Source organism: Sorex fumeus, unplaced genomic scaffold, assembly GCF_029834395.1.
Source record: "Sorex fumeus unplaced genomic scaffold, SorFum_2.1 ptg000055l, whole genome shotgun sequence".
Lineage (NCBI taxonomy): Eukaryota > Metazoa > Chordata > Mammalia > Eulipotyphla > Soricidae > Sorex > Sorex fumeus.
Genome location: NW_026606112.1, coordinates 17,824,108 through 17,851,562, shown reverse-complemented (window position 1 = coordinate 17,851,562; position 27,455 = coordinate 17,824,108). Strand labels below are relative to the sequence as shown.

General features: G+C 38.2%; 1 protein-coding gene and 1 long non-coding RNA gene across 5 annotated transcripts in view; one reads left to right on the top strand and one right to left on the bottom strand.

The window, feature by feature from the left end:
• PPARGC1A (PPARG coactivator 1 alpha) overlaps positions 1-27,455 on the bottom strand; it is a 705,257-nt gene that overhangs the window by 106,427 nt on the left and 571,375 nt on the right. The gene's annotated exons all lie outside the window — the stretch shown is intronic.
• On the top strand, positions 315-3,829 carry LOC130034025 (uncharacterized). The gene is made up of 3 exons (XR_008794032.1): positions 315-396; positions 2,267-2,339; positions 3,766-3,829. It is a non-coding gene; the product is annotated as an uncharacterized LOC130034025 (long non-coding RNA).

Sequence of the window (27,455 nt, the reverse complement as noted above, 5' to 3'; positions counted from 1 at the left end):
ATAAACAAACTCCTCCACCCAGAAATCAGCTGTCCCCGTGGCAGCAGGGAAGACCAAGTGTTACTGCGGTTTGCTTTGCTCCATATAAGGAGAACAAGCAAGAAAAAATACCCTCCTTTCAGGTTTCTTCTAATTATTTCCATTTTCCTCACAGGCTTCCAGAAAACAAGTGTTAGTAAGAACAGTGACTGCTGATATGCCCGGGTCAGCTCCATTTCCCCACAGCATTTTTTTTTTTCCATACGTTTCCTCTGTAACTGCCTTGGGGTGGCTTTTTGTATAAACACTGGATTCCAAGCCTCGTGGCCCGGGTTGTGCAGTTTGCGTCTGAGATCAAGAATGTCCGTGTGGTGAAGGAAAAATACTGAGGAAGCTCTCAGTAGAAATGTGCATTATGTGAGTTTCCTAATTTTTTTTTTCAGCTTCTATCCTGAAACAATGAGAGCTAATACAGGTGCAACTGTTTTATGATGACACTACAGATTCAATACACAACAAACTCAAGGTACAAGTTACCAACGAAGAGCACTTCCCAAAACAGAGCAGTGGTCGGGATTAACCCTTCCAAGTTTCAGGGAGATGGACACGTGTATGTGCGTTTGAGAATATGTTTTTATAAGATTTTCAGCCCAGTATACTTTGAAAATTAGCTCAGTTCCTTTTCTGGAACTGAGCCTAGCATAAAAACAATCCCCAAGGGATGAGGGAAAAAAAATATGTATATATATAAAATGCTTAAAACACAATGAATTTAAACTCCCATTCTATTAAAGTTCAATTTCATGTTTGCTCTATTGTCCATCTCATTAAAATGGAACATGAGATGATTTGCTCTAACATATATTTTAAACATAGAGTTGTTCAGATACTAAAGAGAAAGGGAAAAAAAGGAAAATAACAGGTTTCTTTTTTTTTAGCCTTCATAGATTATAGATTTGTCTGTTCTGATCTCTGCAACAAGTTGCTAGTAAATTCCTGAATAATGTGATTAAATTAATAAAACTGACGCTTGTCATTACCAGATGAAAAAAGATGACCATAAGCGTTGACATTTTAGGTTAGCTGAATACATTTAACTGGTACCCTTTTCCCTTGCACAAATAGCAGAAAATTACTGTAGTTTTATTTTATTTTCTAAATCAAGAAAGAACAGGAAAATACAACCTCGGAAAGGCTTTTATACCTGCAATTAGTGGGCATTACTCTGTACTCCCACAAAGAAACACTAATTCTCTTCCCAATTATATTCTGATTTAATGTAAAACTACAGTAAATTATTAAAATTCAGGGCAAAGGTCTTTGGCTCTATCCTCCACATAGTCAACTGTGAAATAATATTGGTCACTTGACCAAAAGGAGTTGACATTTATTAATTATTATTAGGTGATCTCTGAGTCTTGCTATTCCCGGGTACTTTCAGTAGTGTTCATTAAATGCTAGCCAGCTTTTATAAATATATATTTATTCAACTATATTAAAATATTCATACTGAAATATTTAGTTACATTGTTTTTGATGTTTTAACATGTTCACATTGTATTTCCTTATCTTTTTGTCACATAATCAACTTTGTCTTAATTAAATCAGCACATGCACCAAAATCAGAGGTGCTATTTTATTTTTTTCTTACAACATCACAAAGAGGGTTAATTTGTAATCAAAATATTGACATGATTTATAAACTACATCATATTATTTTTCCCTCCAATTTATATCAGTATACAAATAAACATTTTAAATAAATTATTGGGACATATTAGACAATATGTCTTTGGGGGCTTAAAAATGAAAACAATATTTTACAAATATTCTAACTTGATTGACTAGTTCTTCAGATTAAAAACTCTTCTGTCCAGTTTTACTTTTTTCTCTTGCCCCAGAAAGATGTAAATTGTCACTTTGCTTACAAAGTTCGATCTTTTCTGCTTCCCCAGCTAGACTCTCTGTGTCTACATTCTCCCTCACCTCCAAGGCTTCTCTTCCTTCCCTGCAGCCTTCCTTTGACCCCCCCCCCTCCACACTGTTCCTGCCGTTTCTAGAAGTTTGGTTTTGATCAGGAATCTATTGAAACCTTATCTGTCCACAGCAATGTACCACAAGGATGCCAAAAAAACATATGACATGAGTACAGGGAACTGACAACTTTAGGGATCTGCCAATCCTTAAAATTGTAAAATAATATCATAGGATAATGTTACCTCCTTGCTTAATACACAGATTTACTTTTCCTTTAAGCACACCTTTTTTTTTCTTTTTTTTTTTTTAGGTGCAAAGTCCTTTAAGGAACCATTACAATTCACACCGGAATCAACCCTATTTTGTCTCAACAATAGAAAGAGGTATTTATTAACATCTGTGGAGTGCCCATAATGTTCCCTATCTACAGACCACAGAGATTCCGCCCTATGGAATTTCTCCCTGACAGCAGTTTTGTTAACATTTCCCTAAGCTTTGACATTGGTGGGGGAAGAAGAATCTATCCTTAGAGTTGCTAATAAGCAAACCAATTCAAGTCAATAACCAAAGTATTTGATGAAATCTCTGACACTTGGATTTTCTTCCCCACCTGGGGCCCTAAACAGCACCTGTGTATCTCAGATAAATGTCCACTTCTGAAAATTAAACAGGATCCCAAATACCCGATACTCAAATATCAGAGCAAACAACAAAGGTCATGGGTTTTAATGTCATCATTTTATATAGTTACAATTTCAGAAGAACTACTAGTAGAAGTATTTTTGTCCATTTGTTTTTATAAGAGTTTGACAAACTATATAAGAACACACTTAAGGCTGAAACTTTTCAAGAAAGTAAACATTTGTAGCAGATACAATCAGCACTTTATATGACACAGTTCAATCAATTTTGTAAAGTACCCAATAAATATGATCTGTTGACCCATTTTATAACGGACTAAAATAAGACAAGGACTAGCAGCTTAGATAGTAGCTAGACCAGGCATATAGATCTTTGAAAACACTTGTAGGAAGAACTGAAATGTATACAGAAGGAAAATAGTCATTTTCCAATCTAAAAAAGGCAGAGACCCTTGAGTGATGGTTATATCCAAGACAGTGCCTGAATTACTGGAAACCAACATTCCTAGGAATTCTGCCGGCCAGCCTACAGTAGTCTTTCAGAAAGGAAAGGGGTCTCCCCAGAACTGCTAGTATTTTTAAAGTTAATCATTGCTTAGCAGCATTCAAAGGCTTACTTTTCATTCCTGAAAAAGCTAATTGATCCTTTTAGCCATCATCAGTTTCTGAGTACAGACTAGATGCTTCAGGAATAGGTGTCTGAATGTCTGAGACTATATAGGAAGCAAAAGTTGGTTCTAGGGACTGGAGCGATAGTACAGCAGATAGGGCATTTGCCTCGCACACGGTCAGCCCTGGTTCGATTCGCAGCATCTCATGTGGTCCCCTGAGCACCACCAGGAGTAATTCCTGAGTGCAGAGCCAGGAGTAAACCCTGTGCATTGCCAGGTGTGACCCAAAAAGCAAAAAATAAATACAAGTTGGTTCTAGAGCAGAAGATAAGAACCCAGGTGGGGTATAAATGGTTGTTTTTACTAAACACTCTACTCTAAAATTGTATTTTATAGAACACTTTTACATGAACAGAGAGTCTTTGGAAGAACAAACATTTCAGCGGACTGCCTTAAAGCCTCCCAGAGCATCACTGGTTGAATTGGTTTTTAACAAAGTAGAGGTATGTGGTCAGCAAACTCACTCTTTCTTTTATCTTTTATTTTTTTTTCTACAGACCAGTCTCTGTGCAACTGGATCAGCCTACATTTAAAAATATACCTCCAAATCTATACGGCTATATTTTTAAACTAGTCTCAAAAGGTAAGAATGAATAAGTTGTTTTCACTTATTACTTCTTTATTCCAATCATAACAGACAAGTATGAGAAAGGTTTTCTTGTTGTTCTTGTTTTGCTTTTTTCAGAAAAGCAGCTCTTGGCATTTCTCCCAACAAAACAAAACAAAACAAAAATAGTGTGAAAATTAATCTGAGTTGTAGCTGAGTGGTCTAACCTAAACATAAAGCAAAAAGTAAGTCTCTCAGCTCCACTGACAACAGAAATGAGAACGATGGTTAAAATCTGATTTGTTAGATATTTAACAGATTTGTGCATCTACATTTTTATTTACCTTTATTTTAGTCAATTCATTTATAATACAGTAAGTTATTGATTAATTTACATAAGAAATGCACAATAAAATTTTTTGGCAATTTTTTACTGAAACTGAAAATAAATCATATCATATCTTACTAAATTTGGTACTATTTTAAAATATAAAGTGCTACTGATACTTAACAATATAATCATTCACTTAGAAAGCTTCTTATGGCTTCACAGGAGGCAATTAGCAAGGGCCAGAGAAGACTGAGGCATAGAAATTCTTAAATTGAAAAATGTATTTGTTTAGATAAACATTTCTCCTGATACTTTTAGGATTAAAGTTTTCAAACATGTACTCTTGGGATTTCAAATATTTCCCTACTACTTTTAGATTTTTAGATTTTTAGGGCTAAGTTCTTCATGAGCTTATTTTTTTTCTCTTAAATTTAGAGGAGAAAACAGGATTTGGTTCCAACAAGTCTCAAAATGAAGAATAAATAAGTAAAGTTCTTTTTATTTTTTAATGTCAATAAACAAATCTTGGAAAGGTTTTAGGTGATTTTACTTTTCTTTTTGCTCTAGATTTTTTTTTCTACTGTTACTTGATAGCTGAATTTTACTCTAGTTGAGTTAGTACATACACAAACAAACAAACTGTCCTCCAGTTGTTCATGGATTTGCTTGAGCGGGCCCAGTAACATCTCCATCATGAGACTTGTTGTTACTGTGTTTGGCATATTGAATATGTCACGGGTAGCTTGCCAGGCTTTGCCACGCGGGCTCGATACTCTCGGCAGCTTGCCGGGCCTCCGAGAGGGGCACAGGAATTGAACTCGGCTGGCCAGGATGGCTGCGTGCAAGGCAAATGCCCTACTGCTGTGCTATCGCTCAAAATATGGAGACGTAGAAATAAAATAAGGTCTTAAAAAGCAATCAGTTTAAGGTTCTAAGCTAAATGTTCTGAAAACACACAATACCTTAATATTTGCTAACCATTCTATTTACAGGATTCTCCAAGAGTGAACTCCACATTTAACATTACAATCAAAAATAGGTGGCAATGGGGTCAGAGGGATAGTACAGCATGTTAGGGCATTTACCATTTGTGCAGACCATCTGGGTTCAATCTCTGTACCGCATATGGTCCCCCAAGCCTGCCCGGAGTGGATCCTGAGCACAGAGTCAGAAGTAAACCTGAGCACTTCTGGGAGTGCCCTCCCAAAGTAACAAAAAATAGGTATCAAATACTACCGGCAAGATTATAAATTTTTCTAGAGAAAAAAATGAATCAAAACTGTTGACATAGGCATTACCAGAAATTCTACTTTAAGAGTTTATGTATAAAAATAATACAAGAATATATGGAAAGTTTTCCTTGTAAGGATAGTCTGTGCTACATAATTTACATTATTAAAAACTAACACCAGGGGGCTGGACATAGCACAGCGGGTAGGGTGTCTGCCTTGTACATGGTGGACCCGGGTTCAATTCCTAGCAACCCATATGGTCCCCTGAGCACTGCCAGGAGTAATTCCTGAGTGCAGAGCCAGGAGTAACCCCTGTGTATGGCCGAGTGTGACACAAAAAGAAAAATAATAATTCACACCAGTGCAAAGGATCAGTATAAATGGCCTAGTTAAAGAAAATATAGAGCAGTATACATCTATCTTTAATTCTATCATGAAAAGGCTGTTGCAAAAAATATTTAATATCATACTAGGAAATTTTAAACTTACCAATATTAAAAATCATGCTTGAGGGGCTGGAGCAATAGCACAGTGGGTAGGGCGTTTGCCTTGCATGCAGCCAACATGGCCAACACAGGTTCAATTCCCAGCATCCCATATGGTCCCCCGAGCACCACCAGGAGTGATTCCTGAGTGCATGAGCCAGGAGTAACCCCTGAGCATCGCCAGGTGTGACCCAAAAAGCAAAAAAAAAAAAAATCATGCTTGAAAAATTATAATCACAACAAATTTATTTATATACATTCAGAAAGAATGGAGAATATATAATAAGTTGTAAATAGCAGCTAATGGCATAAATTCTTTTTCATCTTCTATGTAGGAGAGTATATTCCTTCCTGTAATTTAAAAAAATGCGATAAACACATATAACTTTCGTATCTTTGAGAAAATACGAACATTAAATGTTCAAATAACTGTACAAATTCACACTTACAGCTATGCCTTTTTAACATACAGGGAATGTAGCAAATAGAAATCGTCCCTGACATTTAACATGTCTGAAAAGTTCATTGTGTCTTCAGAAGGAAATCATTTCTGTCTGACACACCAAGACCAACAGCTATTTCTCTTGGGAAACAAATTTCATGGGTGAGCCTGGAAAGTTAATATCAGGAACTCTTAGAAATTCCTGATCCCAAGTGCAGAGGGCATTGTAGAGGAGTTAATTCATCAAAGTTTCTTGGTACCACACTGTCCTCTGAGCACCAGCATCACTCGGTGTAGCAGCCAGAAGCCCCCATGCTCCACAGGGTTTGTCCTTGGAGGACCCCAGCAGAGCACTGTGGGGTGATCCCAGGGGTCAGTAACACTCAGTGTCCGAGCAGCATGGCAACATCCTCCGGCCCCTATACTACACCAAAAACTCCACTGGCAGATAATCTCCAAGGGTGGTCGTCCAGAACCCCTAAGCAACACTTGGAGGACACTGCTCTCCCATCCTGTCAAAGAAAACCCAGAGCCTTGAATTAACGGGAAACTACCCCAGATACTATTATCATCTTCACTTGATTTCTCAATTTAAAATTTTAGCACATTCGGGGCTGGAGCAATAGCACGTGGCCAACCCGGGTTCGATTCCCAGTATCCCATCTGGTCCCCCGAGCACCACCAGGAGTGATTCCTGAGTGCATGAGCCAGAAGTAACCCCTGTGGATCGCCGGGTATAACCCCCACCAAAAAAAATTTAAAAATTAAAAAAAAAATTAGCACATTAAGCTCACCACATATTCAATTTAAAAAAATGTAGATCTCCTTGGTAGTATTAAGGAGATTTCAGTTATATATTCACAAGATCTATCTGTCCATTTTTCCCCTCTTCTAATAGAATATAGAAACATATACTAAGGGGAGAGAAAAGCAAATGCTTGAAGAAGGATGTGATTTAAAGATGAAGACCATTTCTCAGGAAAAGAACTTTGGCCCGAGGCAGAGGGAGGTTTAAGGTAGAGACATTAAAGATGAGACTTCTTCTGCAGGTGAGAAAAATGAACAAACCAGGGAAAATGTTGCCTGAGCTTCAAACCCACAACTCACAAGTTAACTTTTGGATCATGGCTGTTTCTAAATGTGGCAATCCCTGGGTCTACACAGCAGGTCCTCCTCTGTTCTCTCTGCCTAAGTTCTCACCGTTCTACAGGCATTATCCTAAAAATCAATCTTCCTATAGTTGTGTGATCCCATTTTGACTGGTATTTTGTTTGCTTTGGTTTGGTTTGCAGGCCACCCCTGGAGGTGCTCAGGACTTAATGCCTGACTATGTGCTCAGGAATCACTCTTGGAAGGGTTCATGTTTAATCCTGGGGATTAAACCCATGTTGGCCAAGATAAGGCAAATGCCCTACTTGCTCTACTACCCTTCTGACTGCTATCAGTAAGAATTTTCATAAGAAGAAGGGTGAGGACTGTGGAAGTGTCCAGCCCAGGAGACTGAAAGAGAGTCTAGGAGGTTCAAGTCTATCTGATGAGTAGAGTCAGTTTGTGGATCATCATTTAGACAGAAAAGGGAAGGAAAGAATAATAAGAATCTGAGTGTACACGGAACTGTGTCACCAGTCTGCAATCCAACTCTAGGCAGTTCTCTTAACCTTGGTTTCTTATTTATGAAAGGACAGAGTCATATGCAATTTTATGTAAGATCCCCGCGCACTTTCTACATATGTCTGATGTGACAGAGATAGGCAGTGAGAGAAGCCCTCTTCCTTCAGGGTGAACCCTAATGTTTCTTCAAAGCCACTGAAAATCAGGGAAGGGGTGAGTATTGGGGAGAGGAAAGTACAAAAGGTGCCAAATTTCCTTTGCAATAAGAATATTTAACTTCCTGACCTTCAAAAAATAAACAAAAACAGAACACAAGAGAACTTGTGAAATATAATACTTACACACACACACACACCACACACACACACACACACACACACACACACACACACACACACACACCTGAGAAGCCCAGCTACTACCAACAAGGTTTGCTTCCCCATCCCAGGTCACTGGCCCAGAGAAACAGCATTCCTGCCTCAATTTTTAGCATGGATTATCTTCAATGACACCGGGCATTTAAAAACACTGATATGATAGTGGCTATTTCCTTACCCCTGCTGATAGAGGCAATTTCACATACTAAACATGTGATTTGGTTTTACAATAGGTAAGAAAGGATGTTACCTGCAGAGGCAAGATTTAAAAAGGATCCTGTGTATAGGACTTTGTAAATAGGAATATGGTCTATAGAGGTAAGGGAACTTAAAAGTAACCTGTCTGGCTCCTAATACCCAAGGGTATTCCATCTCCGTAAATTTAAAAACAAAACAAAAAGATCTGGATATTTAAAAATATTTGGCAAAAAAAAGAGAACTTGACCTCTTTTTCATCTGAATGGAATAATCTGAGATATTACTGGTGGGCAGAGGGGAGGAGTGTGGGGTTATAGGAAGGAATGAAGAGCGTCTATTAAAAAATATATTTAACTGTCACTATCCTCCCATTGTTCATTGATTTTACTCGAGCGGGTACAGTAACACTATGAGACTTGTTACTGTGTTTGGCATATCGAATACATCACACTGGTAGCTTGCCAGGCTTTGCTGTGCGGGTGAGATACTCTCGGTAGCTTTCCGGGCTCTCCTAGAGGTGCGGAGGGCTGTGTCACAGGTGAGTGCCTGTGTCCCTTGGAGGGGGGGGATACAAATTTTTTCTTTTCTTTTTGGGTAACACCCAGCAGTGCACAGGTGTTACTCCTGGCTCTGAACTCAGGAATTACTCCTGGTGGTACTCCAGGGACTATATGGGTTGCTGGGAATTGAACTTGGGTTGGCCACATGCAAGGCAAACGCCCTACTTGCTGTGCTATTGTTTCAGCCCTGGTTACAGAATTTTTCAACTTGTTCTCTTTACACACACTCCAGTTTTGCTGGACATGGCAGATCTGTGGCTTAGCGCCTTCAAATGCCTCCCAGCCCAGAGATTTTTCCTTGAGGGATGAATACCAAAGCTTCAAGCATACTAAATTCCCTCAGAGAAAATGAGGAGCCCCTGTGACAATGGAGTTAGCAAAGTAAGCCCAGGTAAATGATAAACCTCAGTCAGGAAAGAGACTTGATCACACCAGCTGTTCCCACACAATGCTGGCTTCTCCAGCTGCATTCTCTGGCCCTGCAAATTTAACTTCATTATTTCCTGCACCCAGAAAAAAGAAACAACAAGGAAACAAATCTAAGAAAATTTGGTTTTTGTGCCTTTGAAACAGTTTCTAAAAGGCAGTTTATCAGATATTACCTTTTCAACAAACCAAAAGTGCTTATTCTTCTTTAAAGAACTTTAGTTGTGCTTTGCCCCTCAAAGATGTAGGATTCTTTCATACATCTTAAAAAAAAAAGAAAGAAAAAAGAAAAGAAAAAAACACTCGGACAAATCCAGAGGAGAAACTTTCTACCACTCATCCTAGAAGACCCAGTTCCAAGCAAGGAACTCAGGAGACCACAGCAGTAGAACACACCTAACCTTTTGTACAGCTATACAAAGGTAAGCAGCAACGGGAAGTTGATGCTCTCACCTGGATATGTTTAGAGGGTGCAGTCTTTGTCTACTTTATTACATTATCCTGAGTTGAATATTGTGTGAAACTGCAGAAGAGCGCTTTGATGGTATGTACCTCACATTGCACCTGCTAAAGTATCATAATTGAGGTCTGGATGGAATTGAAATAATGATGAATGATTTTCTGGAAAGGAGGGAGGCAACTTAAATGATAACTGATTTTCAATTAACCTATTAATTCCTTTTACAGTATATTAGCATTGATAGAGATTTCATACCTCAAATTCCCATTGATGGAGATCTCAGATCTCAAAATATAAGCAGATATAGCAATGAAAGTGGAAGAACTCATACACATGCAGATAAATTTCACAAACATAACCAGTAGCAAAAGAAGTCAGATACACCAAAATTTAAAAAAAAAGGTTACAATTTCTTATTTCATTCTTTATTTGAAAAGTACAAAAACAGATCTACCTGAGTTATGACCCTAAAGGAAGCTAATTATGGTCTGTACCTTGTTTTCAGTACTGGTTATATGGATATGTTGCATTTGTGACAATTCCTAAAGTTGAACTTTTAAGTAAATGTGTTTTATTCACATTATATTTTAATCAAATTTGTGTAAACTGTAAATAAAAATAAATGGTTGCTAGTGTAAAATATTAAAACTTGCTACCTCTCTGTTACAAAAAAAAAAAAACCCTAAAGTTTCTATCTACTTTCTTCAAAGAAGCCATTAAATCACATAGACACACAGTAGTGAAGTAGAAATCAAGGCATCCGGGTTTGTTTATCTGACCTTGGACAAAATCACTTCAACATTCTAGATTCATTTTTCTCTTACCAAAAAGAAGGAACGGCATTAGGTATTATGTGTGTGTGTATAAGTATGTCTCCAGCCAAATCAATGATAACCTTCTATACTGAATTTTGAACCAAGTTTATAAGTGCTAAAGTTTTAGAGTTGAAAATTTGATTTGCTTTGCACAAACACACACACATATGTATGTATATGTATGTGTGTGGCATATATATATATATATATACATCTATATGTGTATATATATATATATATACACACTTAACCTGACATTCTATGAAATTCCACATCTATAAAACTGGAATATAAATATATCTTTCACATGACTAGCTTTAGGAAACTGTGAGTTTTATATGAGTTTAGGGACTAGTATCAGTTAATACTGAATAATGTTTCCTTGCTCTTCACATAGGAATACTTAAAACTCAATTTAACATCAAGCAACATTGGAAAATAGGTATGTTAGTTTGTTATGTACCAGGCTTGTCCATCTTAAAAAAAAAAAATAGAAGCAAAGCACAGTAGACTATTTTTGAAGGCTTACATTAAGCTCACGTTCTGTTTATGCAAACGCAGGATCATCAACTAAGCTCTATGGATGCCAATTGACTGTTAGTATCTTTTTTTACCTGAAGAAAAGCAAAATCTGACTAATGCTAGTCCTGACCCAGCTCTGCCTATTAGGATACCAGAAGCAGAAGTGCAGGAAACAAGTTTTTGTTGTCACTATGCAGGCCACAAAAGTTATTTGAGCCAAAAATTCTTCCAAGAGTTTTGTTGAGAAACAAGAAGACATCCATATGCGATATGAAAACTGACAAAATACCATGAGCTTGAAAATGTGAGAGGAACCACAGAGTATCAAATCATGTTTTTAAATGATGATATCTAAGGGGAAGAATAGGAAACAAAGCCATGGGAGCAAAATAATGTAATATAAAATCACCAGTGGCCCTATCAACTAAATGTCTTAGTATTCATATAATAATATGAATTTGAGATTTGTGATCAATCATACTCTCACTTTTTAAGTTGATATAATGGCACAAAGGATATGTTACTTCTTCTTTTGGATATGTAGGGACTTTTTTCTTGCAAGCAATTTCTTGTGTATAAATTGAAAAACTGTTTTTCAAAACAACAGCCTCCACCCACATCTGGCTACTGAGCACTTAAAATGTATCTAGCCAAAACTGAGATACTGAGAAGTGCTATAAATGTTAAATATTAATAAACTTCAAAATATTAACATATGAAAGCAAATAGAAGTATCTCAACAATTTATATGGATCTCTCTCTCTCTCTCTCTCTCTCTCTCACACACACACACACACACACACACACACACATACTATCCCCGATACACCGGGTCAAAAAAAAGTGAAATCCTCTTTTTCTAAATTTAGTCACTAGTAAAGTAAAATTCAATGTATGATATGTATAATCTTCATATATTTTGCTTCATATATGGTGCCCATCCAAAGTTTTTCAGTCCTCAAGTAAGTGATGCCACACATGCAAATAAAAGTATTCAATTCCAAAGCTAGAAAATTTCCTAGTGAACGAGGGGAAGAGAGCAGGCACCCACCAGTACACAACTCTGGGTGATCCCATTCACAACCCAGTCTGTGAAAAATCATCATAGGAGGTCTACAATATTTATCTTTCACTGCTCTGTAATCAGAAATCCCTTCTAGAACATCCCTGAGGCACCCCATACATCTTTTCGACACCTTCCACGCTTTTTCAAAACATATAGAGAATGAGATGCAAATTTATAAAGCGATGTCTATCCCAGTGCTCTAAATCAGGAAGACAGAAAATAGAGCTGATCATATAGTGAAACTCGAAAATACTGAAGAACAAGAGCAACACAAAGAACACGAAGTTGAGGTATCCAAGGAGGCGATGTTCTACAGAAGACTGTTTTCTTCCTGGAGACTCGAGACATTTTTTCAGAAGGTAGAATTCACTTTAATTACAAAATGCCCCCGCCTCTGTCTTCTGAGGGAAAAAAAGCCCGTTGTTGCATCTATAATGTAGCTTTAGCTTTTGATGCCAAAAAATGATTCAGTAAACACAGTTATATTATGGTATACTACTTCTTATTCAGTACTCAAATTAATCTCAAGGCAGTGCTGGCATTAATTCAATTTGACGCCTGTACTTAGGATTTCACATAGGTGCCTTCATCCAATTCTTCTTTGCAACTAATAAAATCTTAATTCATGGTAATATATTTATTTCTAGTTCAGTTCATGTTAAGGAGTGCAGTACTTTACAGAAAACTAATTAATATCAATCATATATTATAACACTTTTAATGGTTCAGAGCAAAATCCTACACTAGAGGAAAGATTAGAGGAACCAAGGGGTCTGAGATCAACCTATTTACTCTATTTTTAGGGTTGGAGGCAAAAGATACCTAACATCATTTAAAATATTAATTTAATTGCAGGTGTGCTTCATGGGTAGACTGGGAATTAAGAACCTTGATTCTGATCCCTAATAGGACGTTGATTTGATGTGGCCCGAGAATGTAATTTACACTCTCAGAGACTCTTGTTTTCCACTTATTTTGTATAGCAACTATCGAATTCACAAGTTGGTAAAGATATTCAAATTCAGATTGTGTGGCACCATTAAAATAATGAATAACTCCACTAATAGCAAACCTTCTGCAATTGTTGGGAACAATTCTATTTTTATGTAATTTCTGAGTAATGTTGATAGCATTATATTTCCTGGATCTGGACATCTACCCTGGATGGTGGGATAATATGTTCCAGTTGGTGGGATAATTCAAGCACGATTCTTGGTCTTTGATATAAAATGCTGCCCCCTGGAGCTGTTGTACAGTGCAATGCCCCTTCTAGTTCCATAAGAAATTGGGTTTAAAAGGCCTAATTATCCCCCAGAAACTAAGAACTAGAGCAGTGGGTTACCAAATTTTTTGAAAACCTTAAAAAAAATGAATAAAGTTATAGGTCCCTTGAAATGCATGGTCTTAATATACTGTCTTCCAAATTAGTCATTAGGCATTTAATTCCCCTTCCAGCAATTTCTTTACACTGACAGACATGCTACCAGCAAAAATAGAAAAAAGTAAAAAGGACACCCGTGTTAATCTTCTTGTTTTTGTCTCTAACGGTCTATACCTGAAACCTCTAAATCATAAGAAATAAAATCAAAGCACACAGCCAGCAGAATGACTAGCTTCCAGGCACAGCACTAGTACCTCTTGATACTCACTTTCAAAATGGAATCCATAGATGATAAACTGGAGAGGAGTGTGATTCATTTTACTGCAGTGTGAGGGACCTACGCGACAAGTCAAAAGAATCCTCACAACAGGGACTTAGCCATGCTACGTTTTAATTCAAAAGGGCATGGTGACGTGGGAGAGCACCTGGGAGTCGCTACTCAATGGACACCACAATAGGACGCAAATCTGAAACCCAATCTTGGCCAGATATGGCCATGAGAGCAAATATATACAGTATCATGTGCTTTCCAACAGCCCTGTGTCTCGAGGGAGCTCTGACATCAGCACTCGAGACAGGTGGTTCCCTTTCCAACTGTGGAAAATAAAACCCGATTGCAGAGGCACTAAGTAAATATAACTGTACTGTAATTTTTCCTTGGTGCAGTCTCCCTCAGATTCCTCTCTGGTGCCGATACTTTATCCAACAAACTCAATCGGGGCATTCTTTCACGCTATCACTGCACAATGGCTGGAATTGGTATTAGAGACACTGGGTTAAGCTTCTCTTTGGGGGCCCCCCTTGATAGAATAAGGGTGTGTCTCCTTTCATTTATTTGGAATAGGTCATCAATGGTTGCTGAAACCTCAGCTGGGGTATGTCACCTCTGTCCCCTGTTATTAACACAACCCAATAAAATGACAGACCAGAGTCAGACCATCTTCAAGTCACATGAATAGAGCAGGACCAAAGCAAATGCAACCAGTTTGAGTTGGAGAAACAAAATCAGCTGAGATGTACTAAGCCTTTTGTGGCCACAACTATTTGCTTTTGCACTTAAGAATTACTAGCAGAAGGGCACCCTGTAATGTGTGTATAAAATTACTTAATTCAACTTCTATTTCCCTTTCTGAACATAGATACTTTTACACTCTGACAGCCACTGGCTCTTAAAGCATTCTCCTTTTTGTTGTATCTCCTTAGAAACACAAATCTTGTTCCCTGGCAGCAGTGGCTCTAAGTGCTGTACCACATGCCCAAACTAGTTCTCCCTTGCAGCTTTAATTCACAGTAAGTGGCATGAAAGGAGGTCAACCCTTCTCAGAAAACACTCGGAGTTCTTTTCGACTTCAGAATCTATTTTGGAATGCCACACTGCCTGATACGTAAAGAGCAGCTTCCCATTTTGAAATTCTGACTGTAACTATAGACAACTTTATAAAATGGCTCTCAAAGGGGCAAACTCAGGGCGATGATCACAGTTCCAACTTTTGGTCACAATTCTCCTAGAAAAGGCAGGAAGCATCTTGAGACCTCCCTTTTTTGTCCCCCCAAATAACCCATTCATTTGAAAACTACTTGTGGCATGCATACATACATGCTTCTTTCCTGGAGGGTTCATTGAATGTTTAACTCAATAATGCCATCCTAATCCCCCAAGTTTCCATGGCAACACACAACTGTAATAAACAAGTCTGGGAAAGGGAAAATGAAGCAAAGTACTCGTGTTCCCTCCCATTCTCCTTCACCTTTCAAAGAATGGGGTCTTCTCCACTGCTCTAAAGTTCAGAGTTCATACTGCTTGAGTGAGAGTAACAACAATAGCAACTAAGAAGTGATATACAGCATGGGGTGAATATTTTCTATTTGGCAAGAACTATCGAGTAGTTAAGTGTATTATCTCACTTAATTCTTACACAGGCGATAAGAATCCATGCTATCATTACGTGGATTCTGAGGACAAACTTGCTAAAACTTAGAGCTAACTGGAGTAACTTTCCCCAGGATAAAATCTGGTGTGAGGAAGACCTGCAATTTGAAATCAGTCTTGTCTGATTTTAAATATGTGGCTTTTTATAGCAGGCACTGCAGAAAAAATTGTCGGTGTGTGTGTGTGTGTGTGTGTGTGTGTGTGTGTGTGTGTGCCCAATAGTCACATGACTTGGACACCCAGGGTTCCCGTTTCAAGCTCTCACCAACAACAAATTATAAAAGAACCTTAGGTCCATACTCATAAGGAAAGTGAAAATTTTACACACACACACACACACACACACACACACACACACACACACTATTAAAGCCACCAGAGAATTTAAGAAAATCAGAACTAGACAGGAACATAATCATCACTAAGGTTGGGCTCTCACCAGGAGAAGCCATACCGAAGATGTCTATGAATGGGATCTGACATTTCATTTTTTGAAATGATGGGCCTGTCTTTGTGGGTCCCTCTTAAGCCTTAATCTGGGGTGTCTGAGTCAGATCACTGGCGACCACTCCCAGTAAAGGTGTTTTTATGATTCTGTTGGAGAGATAACACAGCAGGTAGGGTGCTTGCCTTGCATGCAGTTGACCCGGGTTTGACTTCTCCATCCCTCTTGGAGAGCCCGGCAAGCTACCAAGAGTATCCTGCGTGCATGGCAGAGCCTGGCAAGCTCCCCATGGCATATTTGATATGCCAAAAACAGTAACAAGTCTCACAATGGAGACTTTACTGGTGCCCGCTCCAGCAAATTGATGAACAACGGGAGGACAGTGCTACCGTACTACAATAATAACCCCCCCTTAATCAAATGAGACTTCTTTTGAAATTAGCAATTGCAAACAAAGGCCAGATTAAGACATGTCTTAAGAGCACGTGGCAAGCTTTATTACAAAGATATTTTTGATGCCATAAATGGATGCCCATGCAAGTTTGTACCATGAAGTAGATATGATGTGTGAAGTCTAACACAGAACTCAGCAGACTTTGCCCTGGACTCTTAATACCACCTATTAGATAAATTCTCAATATGTATTTTATAGCCTTTGTTTAGAAGCGTAGCAAATAAGAGGAATAGACATGAATCATGATGCTGAAAGGCTCATTATGTTTTAAGTCTTCAGAAAGGGAAGCTGAAATCAGTGATTCTTGATTCTCTAATCTCTTAATCTAGGAATTATAAATTACACAAATGCCAGTGAATTCATTTTTTATAAAAAGCCGAGGGTGAGGGAAAGTGTAGATCTTGTAGAATTTTGAAAATTTAGTAACTTGGTCTTGATAAAATTTTAACAAAGATTCAAAAGACCTGTGCAACCTGGTGGGTTGGAGGTCCAACATACAATGGTGCAGGTTCCCATAATACAAAACCAGAGTAGTCTGCCTCCTCCCATCCCCTTATATCTTATGAGCCTAGAATGAAGACAGACAGGGATGGCTACCGTCGTTTGAGGACGTCATGGAGCAAATGGGCATATAATGATCAATTCTGAGATACTTTTGTTTCATTTATTTATTTTTGAGTCACAACCAGCAGTACTCGGAGTTATCTCCTGGCTCTGTTCAGGAATCATTTCTGGCAGGCTCCGGGATCCCTATGGGGTGCTGGGAATCAAACCTTGGTCTGTCCCATGCAAGGAAAGGACCCTACCCACAATACTATTTCTCCAGCTCCCAATTCTGAGATCTTAGGGCAACTATCTTCACTACTGTCAAAAAAATAAAATCAAACCAAACTGATTATACTTGAGTAGGAATGAAAGTCAGACACTTCTGATAACTACTATTTTGAGGTCTGGTCTCAAGTTTTTTTTTCTCTTTTGGGTCACACCCAGCAGTGCACAGGGGTTATTCATTGCTCATGCACTCAGGAATTACTCCTGACAGTGCTCGGGGGACCATATGGGATGCTGGGAATTGAACCCAGGTTGGCCGCATGCAAGGCAACCACCCTACCCGCTGGGCTATCACTCCAGCACCTCCCACCTTTTTAAGAGCGTTTGCTGAAGGAGCAGTATGTCTTGTTTCATATTCCAGACCCCTCCCTGGATGTGTGAATTATGCTACTAGAAACAATCACGCTTTGAAGCACAGTCAAAAGCTGAATGCAGACTACTTTAAAGATGAGCAGAGCACTGGAGAAACTTGGACAAGAATAGGAAACCATTTGAAAACACTGGACCCTCACACACTCAGGAGAGGATCCTCCAAGTCCTTTTTTTCATCGAGAAAATGTGGGTAACAACTACTTCACAGACTTGATGGAAAGGGAGTGGGTGGTGCTGAGAGAGGACCCCAAATGACATGTACAATCTATAATAAAGTCCGTCTCTTTTCTGATCACTAGCACCAATTATTTATCTACCGCCCCTCCTCTCCTAAAGTGGACACTGAGACTTTTGACTGGAGAAAATGTATAACATATTGGAAATAGGGTACCTGCTCTCCTTGTAGTGAGAGTCAATCCCACACCCGGTGGGTGGGATGGGGTGGGGGTACAAAGATGGATGACTGCTTGGGAGAGAAAGGGATCTTCAATGGCATAGGTTATACAGGCATTTTGAAAAGCAAATATTTTTATGAAAGAAAAATCAAGAAAACTTTGAAATGAATTAAAAACGATCTGGACTTACTGCCAATGCTTAGTCATTGCGGGACTGGGCAAATATATGAGGAAAGAGACAGAGCAAATTGATATTAAATGTACCTTTTTAAAAGAGAATTAGTGAGAGGCCATGTCTACATTTTCCAATGAAAGGCCTCTCTTTAGGGAAATCAAGGCGAAATTATAAAGAACAAAATATGAGAAATAAAAAATTTAAAGCTCAAAAATAGGTGAAATGCAGTAATTGCCACCAAAAAATTAAACCTGAATATTAGATTATTCATATGCACTGACTCTTTCTTTGAATATATTCATTATGAAGCTGTTCTATAAATGCCCAGAGTTTAAATATGTAAAATAAATTAAACCAGTGACATAAGAGAAAGAAAAAGTATTCTCAAAGCACACAGTTTTTCTAAATATTTTCAAGACTTATCACCACTTGAAAGAGAAATAAGGGACAAGAAAGAAAACACCATACTGCTTAGAAAATTATCCACCAAGATTCCAGCTCTTCAATTCATGTCTACAGTTGTTATTTATAGTCTGAGACAGTAACTTTAGACCTGTCAAACGGTGTAGAGTGGACTTCCTTCTTCTCTACATGAACTCTGCCTAGTACAGACTAACCTTTCAGTATTACTACCTTGTAAAGGTAAAGTTGGGTCCCCAAATTAAAATTAAAAGCCTTTGGTATTTTAGATGTTTTCAACTCTGTTGGGTCAAGAATTTACCTCATCCCCATGATGCCCTGGAAAAGAGACTCTTTCTAGATTAACAGCCATATTTCTGGGAATGTATGTTTCTCAAATGTGTAGATCTTAAGATAGAAAGGGAAATGGCCAACTGTTGTGAATCATTAACTCAAAAAGAATCTACTACTTTTCAAAAGATGGTTCAGGACCATGCCAGATGCTTAACTTGTGTACACGTTAATAACTTTCTTCCATTAAAATTCTTACGGTCTCAGAATGAGCAGAAGGTCAGACTCACAATCAACCATGATGCCCACTCATGAACACATAGTAAACATGTTGAGGGAGAAGAGCTGGGGACCAGTGAAGGAGCTAAAATAGACCTAATGAACTTAGGAGCTACTCTAGAATGAGAATGCCAGAGAGGTCGATGGAGATGTTTAGAGACCTCAGTCCCAAATGTAACTGACATAAACCTAGACTGATTTCTAACTGAAGCATGTAAACAGAAGTCCTAGTGAGTCCTAATTTTTGTCTCCATAGATATTTAAATGGTTACTTTAAATATGGGACTCCATGCCAGACTGTTTTCACTTGAGGGTGCCCCAGAGGGGGGTGGGTGAGAGCACTCCCCACCCCAAGGGACCCAGCCCCCGGCAGCCAACCTGCACTATGCAACCGCTCTGCCTCAATCCAGGCCACTTTCCAGACCACAGCCTCACGACACATCATCAGACACTTCCTACCCATTTTCCATAATTACCACACAATGTTTGATGGAGTTCAGACAGTAGGCAACTATATATATATATATATATGTATATATATATATATATATATATATATATATATATATATATATATGCCTCTTGGAGAGCCCTGCAAGCTACCAAGTGTCCCACCCACATGGGCAGAGCCTCAAGCTCCCTGTGGCATATTCGATATACCAAAACCAGTAACTATAATGGGTCTCATTCCCCTGGACCTGAAAGAGCCTCCAATTGTTGAGAAAGACGAGTAAGGAGAGGCTGCTAAAATCCCAGGGCTGGGAGACATAGAGACGTTACTGGCACCCGCACAACGGGATGGTCGTTATACAGTGATACAGTGATATATAAATATATATATATATATATATTTAAATATATCGGCCTTTCCAGGGAAAAGTTGGTACTATACTTCTCTCCTGTTACACTGGTTTGCCAGGACGTGCCAACCATTTATAAGTTCTCCAGTGAAAGTTTTGGTATCCAGAACAAAATGTTGCAAGAAGGATATTTGTCTCCAAGGAGTGCATGGAATATATATATAGCATTTTTGGTTGGAGGAGGGGTGGGTGCATGCTGGAAGTCCAGCAGGAAAAGAGGCAGAAGGAGGAATGATAAGGGAGGATACAGAATTAATTTCCTTTGACTTATAACTGACCATGGAGTAGAGCTTTTCATGACACCTCTTAACACTTTGAAATGGTCAGGATACTTAATCTCCCTGGGCCTCCCTGAAAGCTATGACACCACTGTTCTCTCTTAGAGTAGGAAAGATCATACACCTAGCTTGGCATCTGGAGGATATCTGGTAAATGTTAGTTCTCTCCAATACTAAGGGGATGAGAAAATAAAAATTCCTGGTGACAAATGATGAATCATGAAAGGTGCAGTGTTAGCTGCTCTGGGAAATACAAAGAAATATGAAAGGTGGAGAACAGAGAATTGGCTCTCAACCAAGCTGTACGAAACAGCTGTTTACGTGATCTTATTGAAAATTGGTGTCTAACCCACAAAACACTAGGAAGTTAGTAGAAGGCCAGAAACATAAAAATCAAGAGTAATTTAAAATGGGAAAAGGTCACTAAAATATAATTTTAGATTGCTCACTGTAAATCTGCTACTGTCCCAGGTACTTTATACATTTAATTTTATGAGAAAAAAGAATTGTTATCTCTGTTTTCCAGATGGAGAGAAGGACTCAGATTATTATGTAACTTGTACAAACTGTGCATCTAATGTGTGATGAAGTTGGACCTGAATTTGGGAAGCCTGGTCAAGAGTTCATGCCCACTAAGCAGTATCTCCCTACCATTTTAAAAAGTTTTCATCTCATTAATTAAAACTGTGTAAAGCACTAAGTGACACAGTTGAAAAAAATCATGTTCTAGTCTCCCAGAGGCTGCCCTCTATTAGGGAGAATGGAATCTACAAGTAAATCAAATATGCTCGCAAGAAGTTTGGAATATTGAGACAGAAACATGAATTCAAAAACTTTTAATACCAGTTCATATAGTTTTTGGCATGACCTGAAATTTGAGGCTGATAGACATGACACACAATTAGAGTATAGATATGATTCCAACCACCAAGTTCTGAGTTACCTGATAATCTTCATAGTGGTTCACCAAATTGACAGGATATGCTGTTAACTATCGATAAACTAAGATAATGACCATACCAAGAAACTATGAAACTATAAAGAACTGAGACACTATGTTAAACTATAAGGTATCAATAACTTTCTCACTGCACAAAGCATTGAAAATGCCCACCATGGATGGGAGAAACATTACTTTGTGAATATAAACTTTATCAGTAAACTCATATAGTACATATGGGTAGCTTCTAAGAAGCACTCATTTCATAGCACTGTAGCACTGTCCTCCCGTTATTCATCGACTTGCTCGAGCAGGGATCAGTCACATCTCACTCATTTTGTAATGTAATTATTTCTTTATCACTATTTTACTCACTGTGGCTAATTTAGAGGATCCTATGTGGATTCTATAAGAGTTGCAAGAGAAAATAGATCTGAGTGTTGGTGTGTCAATTCCATTTTTTCTAGGTTGTGAGGAAACATATGGGATGCTGGGGAGTGAACTCAGTTGGCCAGGTACAAGGCAAGTGCCCTGACCACTGCACTGTCTCTCCTTCCCCAGCCAATTCTCTTTTTAACACTGTGGGATATGGTATGTATTTTCCATTATCTTTCTTATAAGACAACAATGCAGAAGAAAATATTTAAGTTTTTTCTTCAAAGCATTATTGATCATTTATTATCTAAAATGCTAATGAGCATTAGAGATATTTTCAATTAACACATAATCTAGCAGAGACAGTCATACACCAAACTACTAAAATTTCTAACTGTATGATTCCTATGAGGGCTGAGAGATAGCACAGTGGATAGGGCATTTGCCTTGCATGCGACTAACCTGGGTTCGATTCCTCCATCCCTCTCAGAGAGCTGCAAAGCTACTGAGAGTATCCCGCCCACACAGCAGAGCCTGGCAAGCTCCCCATGGCATATTTGATATGCCAAAAACAGTAACAAGTCTCACAATGGAGACGTTACTGGTGCCCGCTCCAGCAAATCGATGAACAACGGGAGGGCAGCGCTACCGTACTACAATACTAATTTCAGGTTGACATGGCCTGAGTTAGCACAGCTGCCTGGGAGCACTCAGGCTTCCAATGATCTGGGAGGCACTAAAGCTGACACAAAGCATGGTTTCTCAAGATACTGATGCAAAAAAAAGTGCGAGTGCAGCAACAGAAGATGTGGATATAAATCTATTACATTATTGATAACTAGCTTACATTTGCCATCAAATAATTGCAATGATATCTTGCAACAACTTTTAATCACCTCTCTTTAATGAGAAGGCGGCAATGTTAACCAACATTTGTGATCCTAAGCATGATTATGGTCTTAGAAAGACCCATGGTTCCACAAAAGATGTTGAAGCAAGAGAGTAAAGATTTTTTTTGTATTTGAAAGAAGAAAGGCTGAGTTTATTGAGGAAAAACCAATCTGTTTGTTCTTAGAAAGTTGGAAAGGAAAGGAGAGAAAGGGAGAGGAGTGAAGATAGGAGGAGCAAGAAAATAATTGGAGAGTAAGAGCAAGGACTGAAGGAGAGGGGACAGGAATTTGGGGAAGAGGAAAGAGGAGGGAAGGAGAAGAGGGGAGAGGAAGCAGAGAAGAGAGTGTGCTTTAAGACAACGATAAAGGAAAAGGAAATATTTCTAATCAAATTAGAGATGAAATTATTCATCAGTCAATACAGTTACAAAGAAGAGTTTCCTTTGGTCTAAAAAAAATAGGGCTGTTTCACTTCTTTTTCGGACTCCCATTGACACAGTTTTTTTCCTTTTAATTCTATGTTTAAAATTTATATCATATATATTCCCCAAAATGGGACTCTGGATCCCATACAAAGTTGGACATGTAAAATAAGACGATGAAAATGAAAACCAGATAACATCAGGTTAAAAGAAGCAAGTACATAAATGCTAGCACATACTTGGAATGTTCTGCTTTTATTGTAACTGAGTTCTGAGTTTAGCTCTAAGTTTCCTGACCATTCAAACAGAAATTTAAAAAAACAAGTGTTGTATTTAAACGAATATTCATTATCCAGCAGAAGGAATCAGGACTTCCCTGACCTTTTTCAGTTTGACTGTACCAAACCAACTGCACAACATTTATAGCCCTGTTTCTTCTCTAATTTTTTTTCTTTTTGGATCACACTTGGTGATATACAGGGTTACTCCTGGCTCTGCACTCAGTAATTACTCCTGACAGTGCTCGAGGGACCATATGGAATGCTGGGAATCGAACCCAGGTCAGCCACATGCAAGGTAAATGCCCTACCCTCTGTGCTATAGTTCCAGCCCCTTCTCTAATTTTTTTCTCATTATATTTATCAGTTTTCTTTATTCACTTAAGACCAATTTCAGCTCCTTCTACTACAGGCATGTGGCACGCTATATATACATATGTAATATACTATAGCATAGCGGTAGGGCGTTCGCCTTACAAGCGGCCAACATGGCCGACCTGAGTTCGATTCCTCCGCCCCTCTCGGAGAGCCCGGCAAGCTACCGAGAGTATTCGATATGCCAGACACAGTAACAACAAAGTCTCCAATGGAGACGTTACTGGGCCCGCTCGAGCAAATCGACGATCAACGGGAGGGCCTTTACCTTTACCTTTACTATATATACACAGATATGTAATATGCATGCATATTCACACATACATGTATTTATCATCTATATGGCATGCGTATATATGTGAGGCCATATAATCAATAGTGATTTATTTTCTCTACTGAATTTCAAAAAGAATTTTTCATGAATATTTGGGGAATTAATACACTGACAGTCCGTAGTAAGCATAAAATAAGAGGTATAGACAAAGGTATACCAATAAAACAAAAGAAAATTTAAACTGGAAGAGCCCAGTTCAACTACAAAGGCCTCCTTCTTCTGCCCTCTGTCTTCTAACAATGCAGGGGAGCTTGGCATAATTGTTAAGTAACAAAATTCTGGAGTCAATAAATCTGTTTTAAATCCCATTTATCACTTACAGGGTGTGAGATCTTTGAAGATTTACTTGGGCCCTCTGTGCCTCAGTTTCTTGATCTGTAAAATTTACATAATGCTAGGACCTATGTTCAAGAATTACTAAGAGAGTTACATGAACCAACAGATGTAGATCAATCTGAGGATTATCTGACATATTGTAAAACTACTGGCAGTTTACTTGAACTCATGCCCCACCTCATGTAATACACAGATAACACTAGTTTGTTTAGTAGCAGTGTAATTATAAAGATCATGTGATATCAATTTGTGCCACTGGGCTTAGGTTTTAAAATGGGTGACTTTTTTTTTATTTTAATGAAAGTAGCATGTGTTCATCAACTTTTTTTTCAGAAAACACAAAAGATAAAAAGAAAGTAAAAGTCCTTTAGAGCCCAGTAAGCATTGACAATCACTATTAGCATTTTCTTTATAGTCTTTCATATTTGTTTTTTAATGCTACATAAATGTGTTTGAGATATGTGTGTTTGGGAAAATATCATTTCAAAACAGAGTTAGATACAAAGCACTGCTCCAAAAATGTGTTTTAAAACAAAACTTATCATAGGTGTTATTGCATATCAGCAAATAAAGATCTACATCATTCTATATAATAGCTGCCTAGTATTCCATTGTATGAAAGTGGCCTGATTTATTTAGTCAATATTCCATTCACAGTCAGTTAGGTCGTTTCCAATTTGTGAAAGTGTTCTGTAAACTACAAAGTAATACACAATTGTTAGCTAGTATCACCATTATTTTTAAAATAAATATTTAGACGCTACCATTAAGCTTTTGAAAATTCCTCTTTCACAATTTCTTTAACCCCAGAAATGATGTGTCAGTTTAATTGTATTCACATATTATTTAAGAAGCATGACATTATATCTGAGCAGGAAAAAAAAAAACATAGGAACTAGTAAATCAGAACTAGGGAAAGGTGTTGAAGAGTATTCCCAAGAGCCTATTTATCAGTGCAAAGATTGTGTCCTTTTTCCTGTCACATACCACCTCACTCATTCTCTTTTGCTCATGGATTGCCATTACTCACTGCTTTCTGTCCTTTCCTGAATCTACCCATAGCCCTAGAATCTCTTCTGACAATGAACTCCATTATGAAGCAATTGGAACAGGCAGGATAGATGAAATGTATTTGCTAACCCCATGTCGAGAATATAATGAAAAGGGTGATATCTAAGAGTACTCACCGAGTTGCTGGCACGGAAGGTACACATATCGTAAGGGGCAGATTTTGCAGCTACACTCACTGACATCATTGCCCCTCCTTGTATTCTAATCCTTGCGACTAGCAACCAGGACGCCTGCTCCTGTCCAGCCTCCCTTTGCCTGACAGATTGTCACCACGGTATAGATGCTCATCCTCAATTTGAGGATGAGCAGTTGAGATCCTGAGCACATACTTTTCATAATCTTATTTAAGAGCTAAAATGAATCTCTGAAAATAAAACCTACCATATTATTTGTGGTACGAAGGAGTTGAGTAGAACACCCCCAAATCTTGAAACAAGTCACTTAGAATTGGTACGTTTTGTCTATAATAAATCCCTCCTATTAGTAAATGTTGTGACTCGGGGAAAATATGGATGATAGAGAACAGAGGACGTTGCTTATACCAATTTTACAGAAGAAAGTGATTTGTGAATTGAGATAGACTATAGATATACTACTTCCTGGCTCCTGTCCCAGCATGAGTCAGATGGGTTCAGCTTATAAAACAGTGACCTTTCACCTCCTGAAGGTTATAATTAATTTCTCTGTTTCATTCATTCAACAAATATTTGCTGCATGCCTGATACATATGCCTGATACACTGTATGTAGTAAGAGCTAAATGAATGACAATAAAAAATAATAAAACACAAAAATTTCAATTTATTTTCAATAAATTTTTTTATCTCAATATGGGTCATTATGACAAATATTCATGACTATTAGAGGTAGTATTTATATCACTGTCCTCCCGTTGTTCATCGATTTTCTCAAGCGGGCCCAGTAATGTCTCCATTGTGAGACTTGGTTGTTACTATGTTTGGCATATTGAATACGACATGGGTAGCTTGCGAGGCTTTGCCATGTGGGCGAGATACTCTCGGTAGCTTGCTGGGCTCTCCGAGAGGGGTGGAGGAATTGAACTTGGGTCGGCCATGTTGGCTGCATGCAAGGCGAACACCCTACTGCTGTGCTATGGCTCCAGCTATATATATATATATATATATATATATATATATATATAATATTTTAGTTCCTAATGTCAAAATAGAAACTTAAGATATTGAGAAGGGACTTTTTATCCCAAAATGGAGGTAACTAAGTAAGTTTCATGGTCTCCATTTACTATTTCAAGCCATTCACTATCTCATAATGGCTAGCAGGAGATCATTGGGGAGTGGGAGTTATTGTTGTTGTTGTTGTTTTAAAAAAAAGATTCATATATGAACTCTGGGGACAGTTCTACAATCACTGAGTGATGTCTATCCCAAATGAAGAGTGAAGCAAGTATTCTACATGTTCAGTATTCTTTCATTCCCATTCCATTTAGACACGTTCTGCACCTACCCCTTTGTCCTAACTTGTGTCTTTGAGTAACTCACTCCCTCTGTTTGTTTGTTTTTTCAGGACTTGAGACTCATCCATTTTCTAAACTATGACAACAGGGTGCTGCTCCCTCCACACTGTTTCTCAAGCACATGATTTCATGTCATTTCACCTTCTCCAGTTTCTCCATTTGGATAGTTTTTATTCAATAAACTATCTCTAACATCTTCAACTGGATATTTTATCTTGAAAAATGAAATCATAAAGCTTCAGGGAAGCAACTTTTCATCCTCTTTCTTCTTAGCCATCTGCAATATTGAGCAGACTGCTAAACTAGAAATGGACTCACCAAATACTCTGCATCTGTGCATGTCCCGACAAAGCTGGGATTCATAGACCAGCTCTCTGCTCAGCACACACATGATTTCTGAGAATTTCATGCAAACACTTTTGGCGTCTCAGTTTACCCATCTCTAAACAAAAAAATCTCTAAGATGTGAAATGAAACTAGAATAAAGGGATTTTACACATCTTTGAGGAA